This window comes from Pipra filicauda, unplaced genomic scaffold, assembly GCF_003945595.2.
Source record: "Pipra filicauda isolate LSUMZ 115617 unplaced genomic scaffold, ASM394559v2 scaffold320_size837821_pilon, whole genome shotgun sequence".
Taxonomy (NCBI): domain Eukaryota; kingdom Metazoa; phylum Chordata; class Aves; order Passeriformes; family Pipridae; genus Pipra; species Pipra filicauda.
Genome location: NW_024104444.1, coordinates 40,650 through 53,706, shown reverse-complemented (window position 1 = coordinate 53,706; position 13,057 = coordinate 40,650). Strand labels below are relative to the sequence as shown.

At 40.3% G+C, this 13,057-nt stretch overlaps 1 long non-coding RNA gene across 1 annotated transcript; it reads right to left on the bottom strand.

Annotated features, from left to right (window-relative positions):
- Nucleotides 1-5,101: 5,101 nt before the first annotated feature.
- On the bottom strand, nt 5,102-12,625 carry LOC120323701. Its single transcript, XR_005564443.1, has 3 exons — nt 12,446-12,625; nt 12,125-12,217; nt 5,102-5,289 (listed from the first exon to the last, which is right to left on the bottom strand). It is a non-coding gene; the product is annotated as an uncharacterized LOC120323701 (long non-coding RNA).
- Between the last annotated feature and the right edge of the window lie 432 nt (nt 12,626-13,057).

The window sequence follows — 13,057 nt, the reverse complement described above, 5'->3', positions numbered from 1 at the left end:
TTGGTTGCTTATTGTCCAGATGGCTTCATACAAAGCCAGCAGAAAGAGCACCATATGGGCTGAGGTTGCATCTCACTAGTGTTTTGGTTGAAAGTAATAATTAGGGTTTTACAGAATTTCCAGTTGTCTCCTTTTACCATCTACTGATTTGATTCACAGTGTGGCTTTGGATTTCTTTGAGAGCAAACTAAATAAGAAACTTTCTTCCTGTTTTGTATTAGATGCATTCAAAATCAGATGGAGTCACAAAGCTACAAATAACTGACTGGTGGTTTGAATGGCTTTGAGACACAGACATGTGAAGGAAGTTTAACCCAGAGGACCAGGCTGAATCTAACCTGAAATAAAATCCTGTAATTGTATATAGTGTAAATGCAGACTTCAATGCTGAGCTCTCAGGATATGTCTGAGAGGGCAAAGCTGCAATTCTTTCTTGAACTACTGAGCTGCAAACCAGGCTCTTTCCACTGTCTTTGTTGAAAGAGACTTTAGCATAAGGAACTTCATAAAAACTTGTACTGATGGGAATTCATGAACCCATATAGCAGCAGTTAATATTAAACAATATTACCTACATATCCATCTCTCAAACATAATTTTAGAAGCTGCCATCTTCTTGTTCGCTGAAACGAAAATTTAGCTAAGAAGTATAAAGCGACAAAATGAAAAGCGAGAAAGCTCTCTTTTTCCTCTCAAATTGCTCTACACATCTTACCAATTAGTTCTTTTGACATTGAATTTATTGGAATTCTGTATATTTTCAGTGATAATGAGTCAGCTGACAAAATTAGATCAAATAGTATTTATACAGCAGAGCAGTGGGTTTTGTGTACTGGTTATTACCTAATAACCTGGTTCAGAGAGAAGGAAATAGAACTAGAGCAAAAAGGGGTTGCTCAGTTAGAGTGGCTGCAGCGACCCCTTTCCGCGCTGTGCAGTCACATCCTGGACCTCCCAGTCAGAATTCCCCTGTGTGGCATCTGGCATGTGTGGGAGGGTGTATGCACAGCCACACTGGCACGTAACCATCTAGAAACTAGCTGATAATGCAGGATGTATTGTAAGCTACTGTTGCTCTGAGCAGCAATAACTAGCTGCCTGGCTTAGGGAATTGTAGGGCACCAATCACTGTAGAATCTAAGTGCCAATAATGCTTAACATTTATTTTACACTTTACAGAGTTAAAGTGCTGTAGGAACATTAGCTAATTAATTATTGCATCTCCCTTGTGAGGTGGGTCGGTTGGCAAGTATTAGTCCCATGTTACAGATAGGAAAACTGAGATGCAGTGTTTTCCCCTTTTATTTCTCTACTGCATTCTGTAAGGCTCCAGACACTTTCTAGAGGAGTTTGCTGCAAGTTGCTTGCCCAAAGTCACTACTCAAGTTGGGGTCCTAAGCAGTAGTATAAAATTTGACTTCAGGTTTCCTCTCTCTTGCTCAGTCCTTCACACAGTACACAGTCTGTTTCTGGATGGTGAGGAGGTTGTTATGTTACACACACACATACACAAGCAAACAAATCAGAGCTAAAGCAACAAATCCAGTGCTCTGCTTCGTCCAAAACTCCAAGCAACTAACTTGGGTACTCTGCTACCTCTACTACAGGTTTCCCATACAGCATGAAAAATAGGGTAGATATGCATTGGCTTTTGAACAGGTATCCAGAGGCAACTAGAAAATCTTGCAAGAAATGTGAGGTATGCTTGCAAGGTAGCTCCCTGCTTGGGAAGCCCAGAGCAGTGACAGGATTGGGATACCTGAAAACTTAATAATATTTGTCAAATCTTTCCCTACCATTCAGCATTCAAATTCCTGGAAGTGGCCCTAAAGTCCAGACACTGACTTTTATTGCTTGAATCCATGTTCTAGCAGAAATCAGATTTCTATTGGGCTTGGGGTTTTTTTGGGAACAGCTCTCAGGGTCTTGCTAGCACTTGGAAATACGACCCTTTGATTTACCCTCTGGGTTGCATCAGTAAGCCAAGAACATTCATAGGTATTTTAAAACATTAAGTTGGACTAGATGATCCTTGTGGGTCCCTTCCAACTCAGGATATCCTATGATTCTATGATTACATCACTGACTTAAGTCAGAAAGTTTTGGGGTTTACGAAACCACCAAGATCTCTTCAGTAACAAACTTTATGGTTTTCAGAAGCCATTGGCTTCTCCTTTCAGTCTGCTAGTGCATTGAATTTAATCCTCCTTTGAGTTCTGAACTTTATGAAGTAAAAGCCTTCAATCTGAACCCTGAAAGAGGGACAGGGGTGTTTTCTACATGTTGTTGCAATTTCAGTCCAGAATAAAAAGGCAATGCTGATGCACTGAGCACACACTAAATTGTTACATTGTCTGATAATGAAAGGGTCCTGAAATGTGGGAGCAACACCGCTCTCAGATAAGAACATTGCATATGTTAGTATTTTAATGAAAACAGTAAAAAATATTCAGTGAAGAAATACATGCTTAAAGAGAGAGAGATTTGGAACTACTTGAAACTGTGAAGGACGCTTCTGTGAATATTTTCTTACTTACAGGGCTCTGACCTTCTCTGTGTTGGGTATTGTTGAAAGAGAAAATAATCTGACAGTACACAGTAAATGGAGAATCCCTCTACTTCAACTTGTACAGGTTATGTTTTGAATTGGGAAAGGATCAGTCCCAAGAACTTAGCGATCATAAGTCAGGTTTCCAAGTAATCTGATGAATATGAGGTTATTGTTTTCTAGTCATTTTTGGTAAACCCAGATAATGGTTTCAGCTTCACCTCACGGTTGTTTGCACCAAAAGCACAATTTAGCTTTTTTCATTCTTAGATATGAGTCTGATCTAATCACATGCTTCTAACAGATGATGTTTTAAGAAACCCTCAGGATTCACAAGACCCGGCAATTTCAAAATGCAATTCATAAAGCTAATTGCAATTCTTCATGTAAGTAGAACTAATTATGTCTATGTACTTGACCTTTAAACACCAGTTCTGTTTTCTCTCTGAGACTTTTGTGGTTTTAATTTCTTCACCTCTCTGTTTATTGTTCTTAATCAAATTGTGCCCTCAAGTGATTAAGAACTCAAATTAAGGTTTATACTTTTCTTTAAGTATGTGGTGGGGGGAAGAAGAGGGTTAACACAAACACTTTTAAGGTAATATTTAAAATATTTAAATTATTAGTTTGACTGATTTTAATACTTCTTCAAAGTGATAATAAAACAAATACTGTGTTATGCTAGTAGACAAGATCCAATGAGGAGAGTTTCCCTATAAAATTATTATAGATAATGTAATTGCAAGATGTCTTCCCTAATTAAGCAGGGTGTAAATCAAAAATACATATTGAAGAGTGCACTTGATTTTAAAAATCACTTTAAATAAGATAATGTCTAATCAGTAGCATAAGCAAGATCATAAAAAAATCATTTAACATTTTGTTCTGGCAGCAGCCTTTGAAAAATCATTTCTGGTAGTCTTCCCTGGCATTCACTAAATATTGGCAGCCTTGGCAAACTGGCAGGAAAGGAGATACAGAAATTATCTAATTTAAACATCTGAATCATTGTGTGTTGGTTGCGCCAATCTTTGCGTCTTACCCTTGGGTTCTCCTGCACCGTCCATCACTGCTGTACTGGGGATTGGGCTGGTGCCTGCAGCTAATGAATACTGCATTTCCTCCTCTCATTTCATCTCACCTATCAAGATGGAAATGTGAAATACTGTACATGTGTCTCATCCTGCCTCTTACCATCAGCATAACCATGAAGCAGTGTCAAGGAGGGGGAGGCTTCGATGGATGGATGGTTTTGGGCTGCTCTCCCTCCTGACCTGGTGCCTCTACTGGAAAGCTGACACCACTTGCTGTGGGCAAGTTGTAATATGGTTTGTTTAATAGGGTAAATCATGCTTTTATCACTGGAAATAAGATGTGGTGGAGACACGTTGTCATGGTTACTTAGCCATTTCCCCAGAGTCACAACACCAATGTCCCGGAGGGGACATAATTCTATTTCATGCATATGCATGAGGCTAGCAGGTGCTTTGGCACTTTAATTATATATTTTTTAAATGACTAACTGTAAAATTGTGACAGAAACACAGGGTAAAAGGATAAGAAACGGACTTGGAAAGCAAGCAAAAGGATTGTCACGAAAAAAAAAAAAGCCCAGGTTTCTGAAGGCCAATGCCAGAATTTAAAACAAATAAATATGTTTCCTAATGATGTAGGAAAGTCAAGGAGGTACTGAAAATTAAAATCTCCAGGTAGGAGGGTATGTGAAAGAAACTTTATAGAATTGATTTCTTCTATGAAATTTTTCTATAGGATAGGTACTCAGCTCGTGGAAATGGCAACAAGAGTGGGAGTAAGAGAAACAAGATTTAATAAAATATTAATAACTTTCAAATAATTCAAAAAAGCCCCCCCAAAACAACAATAAAACATGAAATTACAAAAACTATTGGCAAATGATTGGTATCATCAGATGACTGTTTTCATGCCTGTTCAAGAGGTTTTGTAAGTTGCTGCACTTCATTTAACTAGTCTCCCCATCCCACATTACTAATGACCTACCAGCTTTTGCTGTTCCAGGTGTTAATTACTGTCCCTTAGTTTTTTTAGCTCAGTACAATAGAAAGTAAACCAGTTGTAAGTAAAAATAACCTATAAAGACAAAGTTTTCCCAAAATATCTTCAGATATATCAGCTGCTGTGTAATTACCACATATTCAAATATTGCACAGGGTTGTGCATATTTTTATAGGTAACTGATGTTTAGACATTGGATAATGTATTCAACGGTAAGATGAAATCACAAAATCTGGAAAACCTCGGAATACTGATACATGTTGGACATAAAAGATCCATGCTGAAAGAACAAACTTTTACAATTAGTTCACCTTATGTGTCTCCTACCACTGAAATGCAAAATTCACTTTAAAACCACTGATCATGCTAGGGATGTTTTGGACTTAATCAAAGATTTCTGGAGTTGACAGAAATAAACCTATTCACAAAAGGTGAATAAGACGTGAAGAATTTTTCCTGAGTAATGTCCCCAATCTTTTTACTGTACCTCTTAAAAAGGGTTGTGAAACCTTTATTTAATGCAAAATATCAAAACTGCATTCCAGTGAATTATTTTTCAGATCTTTTAACTCAGTCTGGTTTTATGTTCTTCTCCAGCATTTTTTTTTAAGAGAATCATATCAGGCTCTGCTTTCCTGGGCATTTGGCTCAGCCACATTCTTCTGAGAATTATTGTGTTGTTTTTAACTGAGGCCACCTCACAGGACCTGCAAAGAGATTCAAGAAAGGGGAAGGAAGAAGCAGAGTGAGGAAGAAGCATGAGTTGCTTATATCAAGAATAATGTTTGTGTAACTGCAGATTTTGATAGAGTAATTATGACATGGCCTCTGAAACACTATTTCTAAAGCAGAGTTGACTACACCCAGGTCCCTCTTTCCCCAATAACTTCTATCCCAGAGTGAGTTTGGGAGGCATAGAAGCTAAACAAGTCACACTTATATGCAAGGTGAGAAACAGCCATAATCAATTGGTATGTGGACTGAAAATGTTAAGAAACATTGTTTTTCCCTGTTGTAAGTTTGCCTGAATGTTTATGTTCTCCTGGAAATGTTTCACAACACAGCATTATGGTCACACAGGTTTTGATACAGTGTTCATTACAGGAGTTCTCCTCCAAAAAGAAAATCTCTGAAAATATCTCAAGAAATATTCATTACACATACTGTAAAATGTATGTGTTCAATATAGCCAGAAGACCAAAGAACACTCTGAGATACACTACACTGTTTTTCAGATAGAGCAGAAAATTTCTAAGAGGATCCACTATGGAACATACACGTGTTTAGCCAATACCTTTGGAGAGAGGTGTATTAATATTTCTCTCATGGCAGTGCCAAATCTTAAACAGAGTTGCATACTGCTCAGTTTTAGAAGAGATTTCTACAAAAAATACTCATAAAAGAGTCAGTTTCAGTTGCAAGATAGCCATTCACCAAAGGTGTTCAGGCAAACCTGCGTGGCTGTGGCCACATTTCCTTCTGATTACAGGTACACTGGGCACTGCCCAACCCTTGCTCCAACCTGCCCTACGCTGTTGGCTGGAAGTTACTGTCCTCTGGACTTAGCAGCAGAGCTGCTCTTGCAACTACTCCCTGGCTTGTGTGAGGGAGTAGTTGCAAATGAGCCATGTTAACTAACTGAAATAGATCTTTCCTAGCGCAGCTAGGTTAGGTGTGGGAGAGCTCCTACAGCCTTACTGAAAGGTCTGGAGAGGCACTGTGCTCCAGCAGAGGCAAGGACTGGGCAGCTCTAGTGCTCTAAGGGCAGGAATCCACTGAGCTGGCAAAGACCTGGCGAAAAGGATGATATAATTCCTCCAGAAAAATTGTCATCATTCAGTGGAACACTAAAGCATTTATTTGCGCATCCCTGAAATGAATGGGATGGAAGCTGAGAGAGCCCAGGGTGAAACTGCTGTTGATTTCAACACCACAGGATTTCATCCCTTGTATATAAGTACTTTACAAAATGGGCTCTGAGCCCCTCCAGATGCTCAAAGCCAAGTACAAGAATAAGCACGTTTGACTAATCAAAGAATGAATCCCTTTTGCAATGAGAATTGTTTGCCTCTGTGACACCACTGCATCCCTTCTGCTTCTACACGGGCCAAGTAGTCAACATGCCAACTACAAAACTTTAAAGGAACGGAAGTCAAAACTTCCCTCTTGCATCTGCACCAGCAAATCCACCTCAGGGATGCCTCTAGCACCCCAGTTACTACTCTATTTAGGCACCTCATGTGCCTAAGAACTTTTCCTCAGAACTACTCCATAGGGTGAGGCAGTGCTGCTAATCCTGCATCCTACTGGCGGCTCAGCAGGGACAAATGGCTGCACAGTGACACACAAGTAATTCACCATCAGGCCTAGCTCTCCCACAGCTCAGTCTAATGGTCCCATGCTCAAGACCATGTCCTCTCTCACCATGTTTTACAAAAAGTACATTGCCTTTTGTGTGTTGTATTTTAGCTGCATGAAAAGAGATCTGACTACCACATTCAAACCTGCCCCAGAAATCTCCACTATTGCCAAAAATCACTACATGGAGTTTTTATGAAGCTATTCTTAAGAGAGAGACAAAGATTTCTATGATAGATAAAAGAGTTGCATTGTAGTAAGCCAAACCTTGACACTGATGAGGGACTGGGCTTGAAAAAGGGCTAGAAGGGCTCTTTCCCAGCTCCTGAGCAAAAGGAAATGGTGGCTGTTGCAAATTGCTAGAATAGGCTCTTTGATTTGCACAGTACCTAACACTAACATTGTCTGATGGTGGTTCATGCCCAAGCTGCTCAGGTGCTACCTCTCTGCAAATACAACTGCCTTTAACATCAAACTCAACCCCACAAAGTCATTTAAAATCTGAGGTACAAGTGAAGGGTTTTGGAGAAGCAAAAGTGAAGCTAATTGGAGCATTTTGCTCTCCTATAGCTGAAAACTTAAAATAAATAAAACCATAAAAAAAAAAGTCAGAAGAAGATATTAGGAAGTTCCTATTCTACTCCTCTGTAACTCCATGACATCTTGCTCCATTTATGTTACCTCTGACAAGGGCTCAAGGATCTCTACGGAAAGAAATACTGCAACTTCAACAAGCAATTTCTCCCATTTCATTACAGTCTTGGTTAGAAAGGATGCCTAAAATCAAGATGGTTTCTGTTATTCAACTCAATCACCATGGGTATGGCTGTAACATCTTACATATCTGAGGATTGGTATTAAATCCATTTTCAGCCTTTTCTTCTTTAGATTAAACAAGACTAGATTTTAAAATCTTCTTCCCAAAGTCATCTTTTGTTCACCCTTTTCCTCCTCTATGTTGTTTTTTTGTTTGTTTATTTTGTTTGTTGGGTGGGCTGTTTGTTTTTGTTTGTTAGTTTTTGGTTTTATTTTTAAGTTACTTCCCCTATCCGTACCCAAGCCTATATACAGCATTTCAACTGAGGCATATCAGTTCTGAGAAGAGATATAATAATAATTTTTGGAGTTAAAAACAGGATTTTGGTTAAAATTGCACTGAAGACTTACTTGTAACTTGCCATGTCATCCACTGTACTGCACTGAGGCAGACCTTTGCAGTATTTAATGATAATATTTTTATTTTATCATAAACCACTGCAACTGCAGCTCAGAATATTATCTATATGCCTTATAATCTCTTGTATCAGGTAGAATAGTGTCAAAAACTTGGTAAAGTCAAGGTACATATCATGTACTGATTCCCATTGCCCACAAGGCCCATTACACAGTCAGGAAAGAAAATAAGGTTCATTTGACATAGTATGATACATAAATATTGATTTCCAGATGCTTTACTTCTTACAGAATTTTTCTGAGGATTGAAGTTAATTTGACTTCTTAAGTAGCTTCTCAATTCCCCCTTTTGCTTAAAAAAAAAAGCACAATATTGTGCTTCTCTAGTTATCTAGTTCTTCATTCCCTCTCCATGGGTTCCCAGAAACACTACTAATGACTCTGAGAGAGTTTCAGACAGTCCTCTAAGCATCCCATACAAAATTCATCACACTCAAAAGATTTTTTAAAAAATGAAGTTAAATGAGTACCCTTTACCTATTCTTGCCCTTTTCTAGGGAAATATCTTAGTTTTGTTTCTGCCATGTTTCATGCCAGCCTCATGCTCACAACTGACTTTTAATTGATGAGGATGCAGGGACCTCACACATAGGCCTTCTCTGCATCCTTTTTACAACTTTTTTGCCTTGTAATCGTTCAGTTGACACTGCTTTTGGCTTACCTCTTACTCCTAATGCATATGCAGAATGATTTCTTCTTACCCCTGGTGCCGCTGCCTAATGGTGTTTCAGTCCGTGTTCCAGCTTTTCTTTTTCTGTCCTTACAGACACCTGGTAATTTTTCATACTCAGTCCATGGTATCTGAACATGGCTTCTCTCTTCTGTGCACCCCACACACATGCTGGTCATGCTGTCTCCCACTGCACAGACTTTCCATTTCCAGCACTGTCAAAGTTCCCTTGCTACCCTGAAAGCTTCTCTCGCTTGATCAGTTCTGTGGCCAGTTGCTGTGGACTTCCCATCATGTAGGTACCTGATTTCTTTTCCCCTATAATTATTGCCTATAAAATTTTCAGGCAGTTTTAGTCTTCTCTATATACCAGGCTTCCAGTCAGTAAATGAATCCAAACAGAGGCAACACTCCTCCTGTTTTCCCCCTGCCTGCTCTTCCTTTCATATTACTATTCAAGTCATGCAAATTATCCCACCAAGACTCTGTTATGCCAATTAAGTCATAATTTTGATCTTGTATTAAGACTTCCAGCTCCACCTGTTTATCCCAAATATTACTTCCATTAGTATACAGACATCTAAAGTATTCAGTGGATTGATTTGCTACTCTCTGTGTCTCTCCTGTGACCCTATTCTGAATACCAACATCTCTGAAATTTTAGGTCCCTATCAGGCTGCTCTTGTTTATGCTAACATTTTTTTTTCCTGGTCAACCCCTCCCTCAATCTTACATTAAAGCCCTTCTAACTAGGTTAGCAGTTTGCTGGATCACCAGCATGGAGCCAGTGCAGCAGAAAATCCTAAACACCTTCCAGTAGCATCTCAGGCTATGGCAGTCATTTCCTCTTCACACCTGCTTCCCCTGAATAGCAGATCCAGCAAGCAGCAAAAATCTCCTCTCTTCCCATCAGAAGAGGGTCATTAACTTTCTCAGCTTTTTTTTGATTTTGGGGCAAGGCTGGCTACAAATCTCCTATCTGGATTCTGGTGTGTGGTTTTTCCTGAGCACTGCGATTTAAATGTTGCTTGCTCCCTGGATAACATGCCTATTCTTGATCTCCACATCTGCCTCAGGAGGTAGCCAACTTGTGGGAAGCTGTTTTCTTCTCCACTGATGGTGCTGCTTGCTCCTCATGCTAGCCAGTCTCTTTGCGCTTAGAGGTGTCCTCACACCCTGCACCCACAGGCCCTCCCGATTCCTTTCCCTGAAACTCCCTGACTTGCCACCAAAAACACCCAGAGGTAACAGGCACTTCTCCCTCTGCTTGTCTTCCCTTCTCCACTGGAAGGGAGAGACAGGCCACATTCCTTGAAAATCCAACCCAACACTGGTCTGAGTCATCCAGGATCAGCATTCCCCACCCGAGATGCACCTCTCTGGTGCAGACCAGAGTCAAAGTTTGTCTTAATGTTTGGGTAGAGCCAGACTGGTCCCACTCCACCCTTAAACTGAGAGCTGGAGAGCTGCTCTTCTCTGGGAATGGAGTAGATGCTTCAGGGTGTAACTTCTGTTCATGGCCATCAGTACATCAGCCTGGGCACAAACCCACGATGAGATAGTTTCAACCAGTCCTTTAAATATCCTATACAAAATTCATCATACCCAGAGGACATGAAAACACTGGAGAAGGAAGCCTTACAGCTTTCCCATCACAGCTAGCTCATCAAGCTGACCTGCTTGGAGTCCAGGCAATGTGAGTGCATGTCCCACTGCTTCTCTTCGTGCAGGCGTGTTTAAAAAATACTCTTCAACCTCATTTTGGGAAATGTACAAGATACCAGCACCACAGCCAGTCTTGTGATTATTTTCCCTCCAACTATGTTATGTTCTAATGAAAGAACATTTTGCTTAGCATGTGAAATGGTAAATATCTTGAATCATAGGAAAACATACAATAGTTGCATTTTACTATAAACAATGAGTAGGAAAACACTAGAAGAATGGAACTCTCTTCCTTTCCCTGTTGACTGTGTGTGTTATGCTTTCAGGCAAAATGGCACTTCCGTCCAAGACCCGATTCTCCATTCTTTCCCAGCACTTACTATCAACATAACTTCTAAGTTATTATTGTTGCTCGTATTGATTATTATTGCCAATACATGGAAAGCTTATACCGGCATCCAGTTCCTCCAAAGGCAGTACAAACATCCTCACAAGAAATCTGACTGCACACTCACGAGGGCAGGGGAAGGTGTGAAGGACTAGCATTAATAAACAGGGTATCAATTGTAAAGAACTATTGTAGTCTATGCATCTGTGTATCTGAATATGTTATTTTATACAGAATGAGGAAACTCTCACATTGTAGTTACTGATGGGACTGAGTTGGACAGATCAAAGTGATAATTACCATGTTCTAGAAATCCTTACTTTTTGATGATGAGGTTTTTTTAAGCCTATAACAACACACAACTCCAATTGCAAAAGCTTAAAATTGCCTCTTCAGTAGAAGCAGGGCTTTGATTTCATCTAATTTGACCCTTCCACCGCACTTATAAGTGCACTCCAGTGTGGCTAGAGATAAAAACTTTGAAATTTAAATGTGCAACTTGCAGCTGAGGTTGAATTTGTGAGCTAGGACACAGAGTACCTTTTGATGAGCAGCAGTTTTCATTACAGCTGTCAGAAAATACCTCCCCATTAGGAAGCGATGAGTACATTTAATTCAAGTCCAACCTTTCCAACATCATCACTTACAGACACTCTTCTACTCTGTGAGTGAGGTTCTAATAATACACTGAGCCATGTGGGACACACCAGGGTGATTAATGCTTGGATGTGAACATGCACTGCACAGAGTATATATTTCCCCCTTAAATGAATATATCTGGTTTTCATTGATATTGAGGTAGATTTGCTCTGTACTTACTCACATGAGGAAGTCTAGAACTGTGGGATCTATCATTCAGTAATAGCTCCTGATAACACTAACACTTGGAACATGGCAAAGTAAAAAATGTGAATTCACATTCACTTTTAATAAACTGGAGTAATTAGTCAGTTGAAATGCAATAGAAAGTGACAGCCTGTGACACATAAAAGACTGCAGACTGACAAAGACAGAGCTATTCTTCATTGCGCTAACATCCGTTTCTTCATCAACATTGAATTTTTTCGGTCTCTTGGCATTTCAATTACATTATAAAATGAAGGGCTAAAATCCTGTCTCTGCTTTTTTTCCCCTCCTCTTTGAAACTAAAGTAAAGAAGAGAGGAAAACCCTCTCCTCCATTTGCTTCTGTATCCCCTGAAATTATGTCAGTGGGGCATCCACAGTACCTGTGGCGCATGCAGGAGAAGGTTTTCAAGCCTTGACTTCATCGAGGTGCTGCTGGAACTGTGAAACTGGGACTTCCCACCAAAGGGAACTGCCTGGAAGACAGTGAAAATGGGGCAAAACAGGTAAAAAAACAGCAAAAGTGTTTATGACTAAACCAAAGGTACCCATTAAACTCAAGATGCTCCAAATACTTCGTTGCTCTTTGCTGGCATCATCAATATTTCCCTCTGCATCCCCAGTGCCCAGCACCTAAGAAGTGCCTAATGGGATAGTTGGGTAACTAATTTCTGACATAAAGGGATGTCACATTTCCATCTTACCTGCTCCCCCTTTCCTAGTGCTTCCATCCTTTGTTGGGCTGTGCTTTGGAGAGCTGGGAGCCAGGGGTAGCAGCACAGTTGGTAGGGCAGTGACTTCACCCCCTAGGAATGCACTGCCGTGGTACTCCAGCAGAGTAGGTGTGGTGATGATACCAGAGTCAATCACAGCCCAGGTCACCAGGGTGTAAATGCATCTCCCAGACCAAGGTGGGAGCCCAACAGAGCCTTCTCCCCACTTATCTCACTCATGGCACACCCAGAGCCTGGACACCCCTTACCTTTTGCTGGCTCTGGACCTTGCTGGACCCAATTGTGAGGTCACATAACTTGCTGGGTCAGCATAAAACTAATTCTTCCCCCTAAATATACGGCTTCCTCCTTGGTTAGCAAATTGAAACAAACGTCTGAAGTACCTGACCATTTCCAGAACCTGCGGAAGAAGAAGAGAATCATGACTGAGAGTAAGAGAGGAGGGAAGAACAGTGGGTACAAGGAGGAAGAAAGAATGATGAGGAGGATGGACATGAGAGCTCACCTTTCAGGTCACCTTTTGGGAACAGCAGTGAGTCAGATGGCTCTGCCCAAAATATTCCTGGTCCTTGGTTTCCCCAT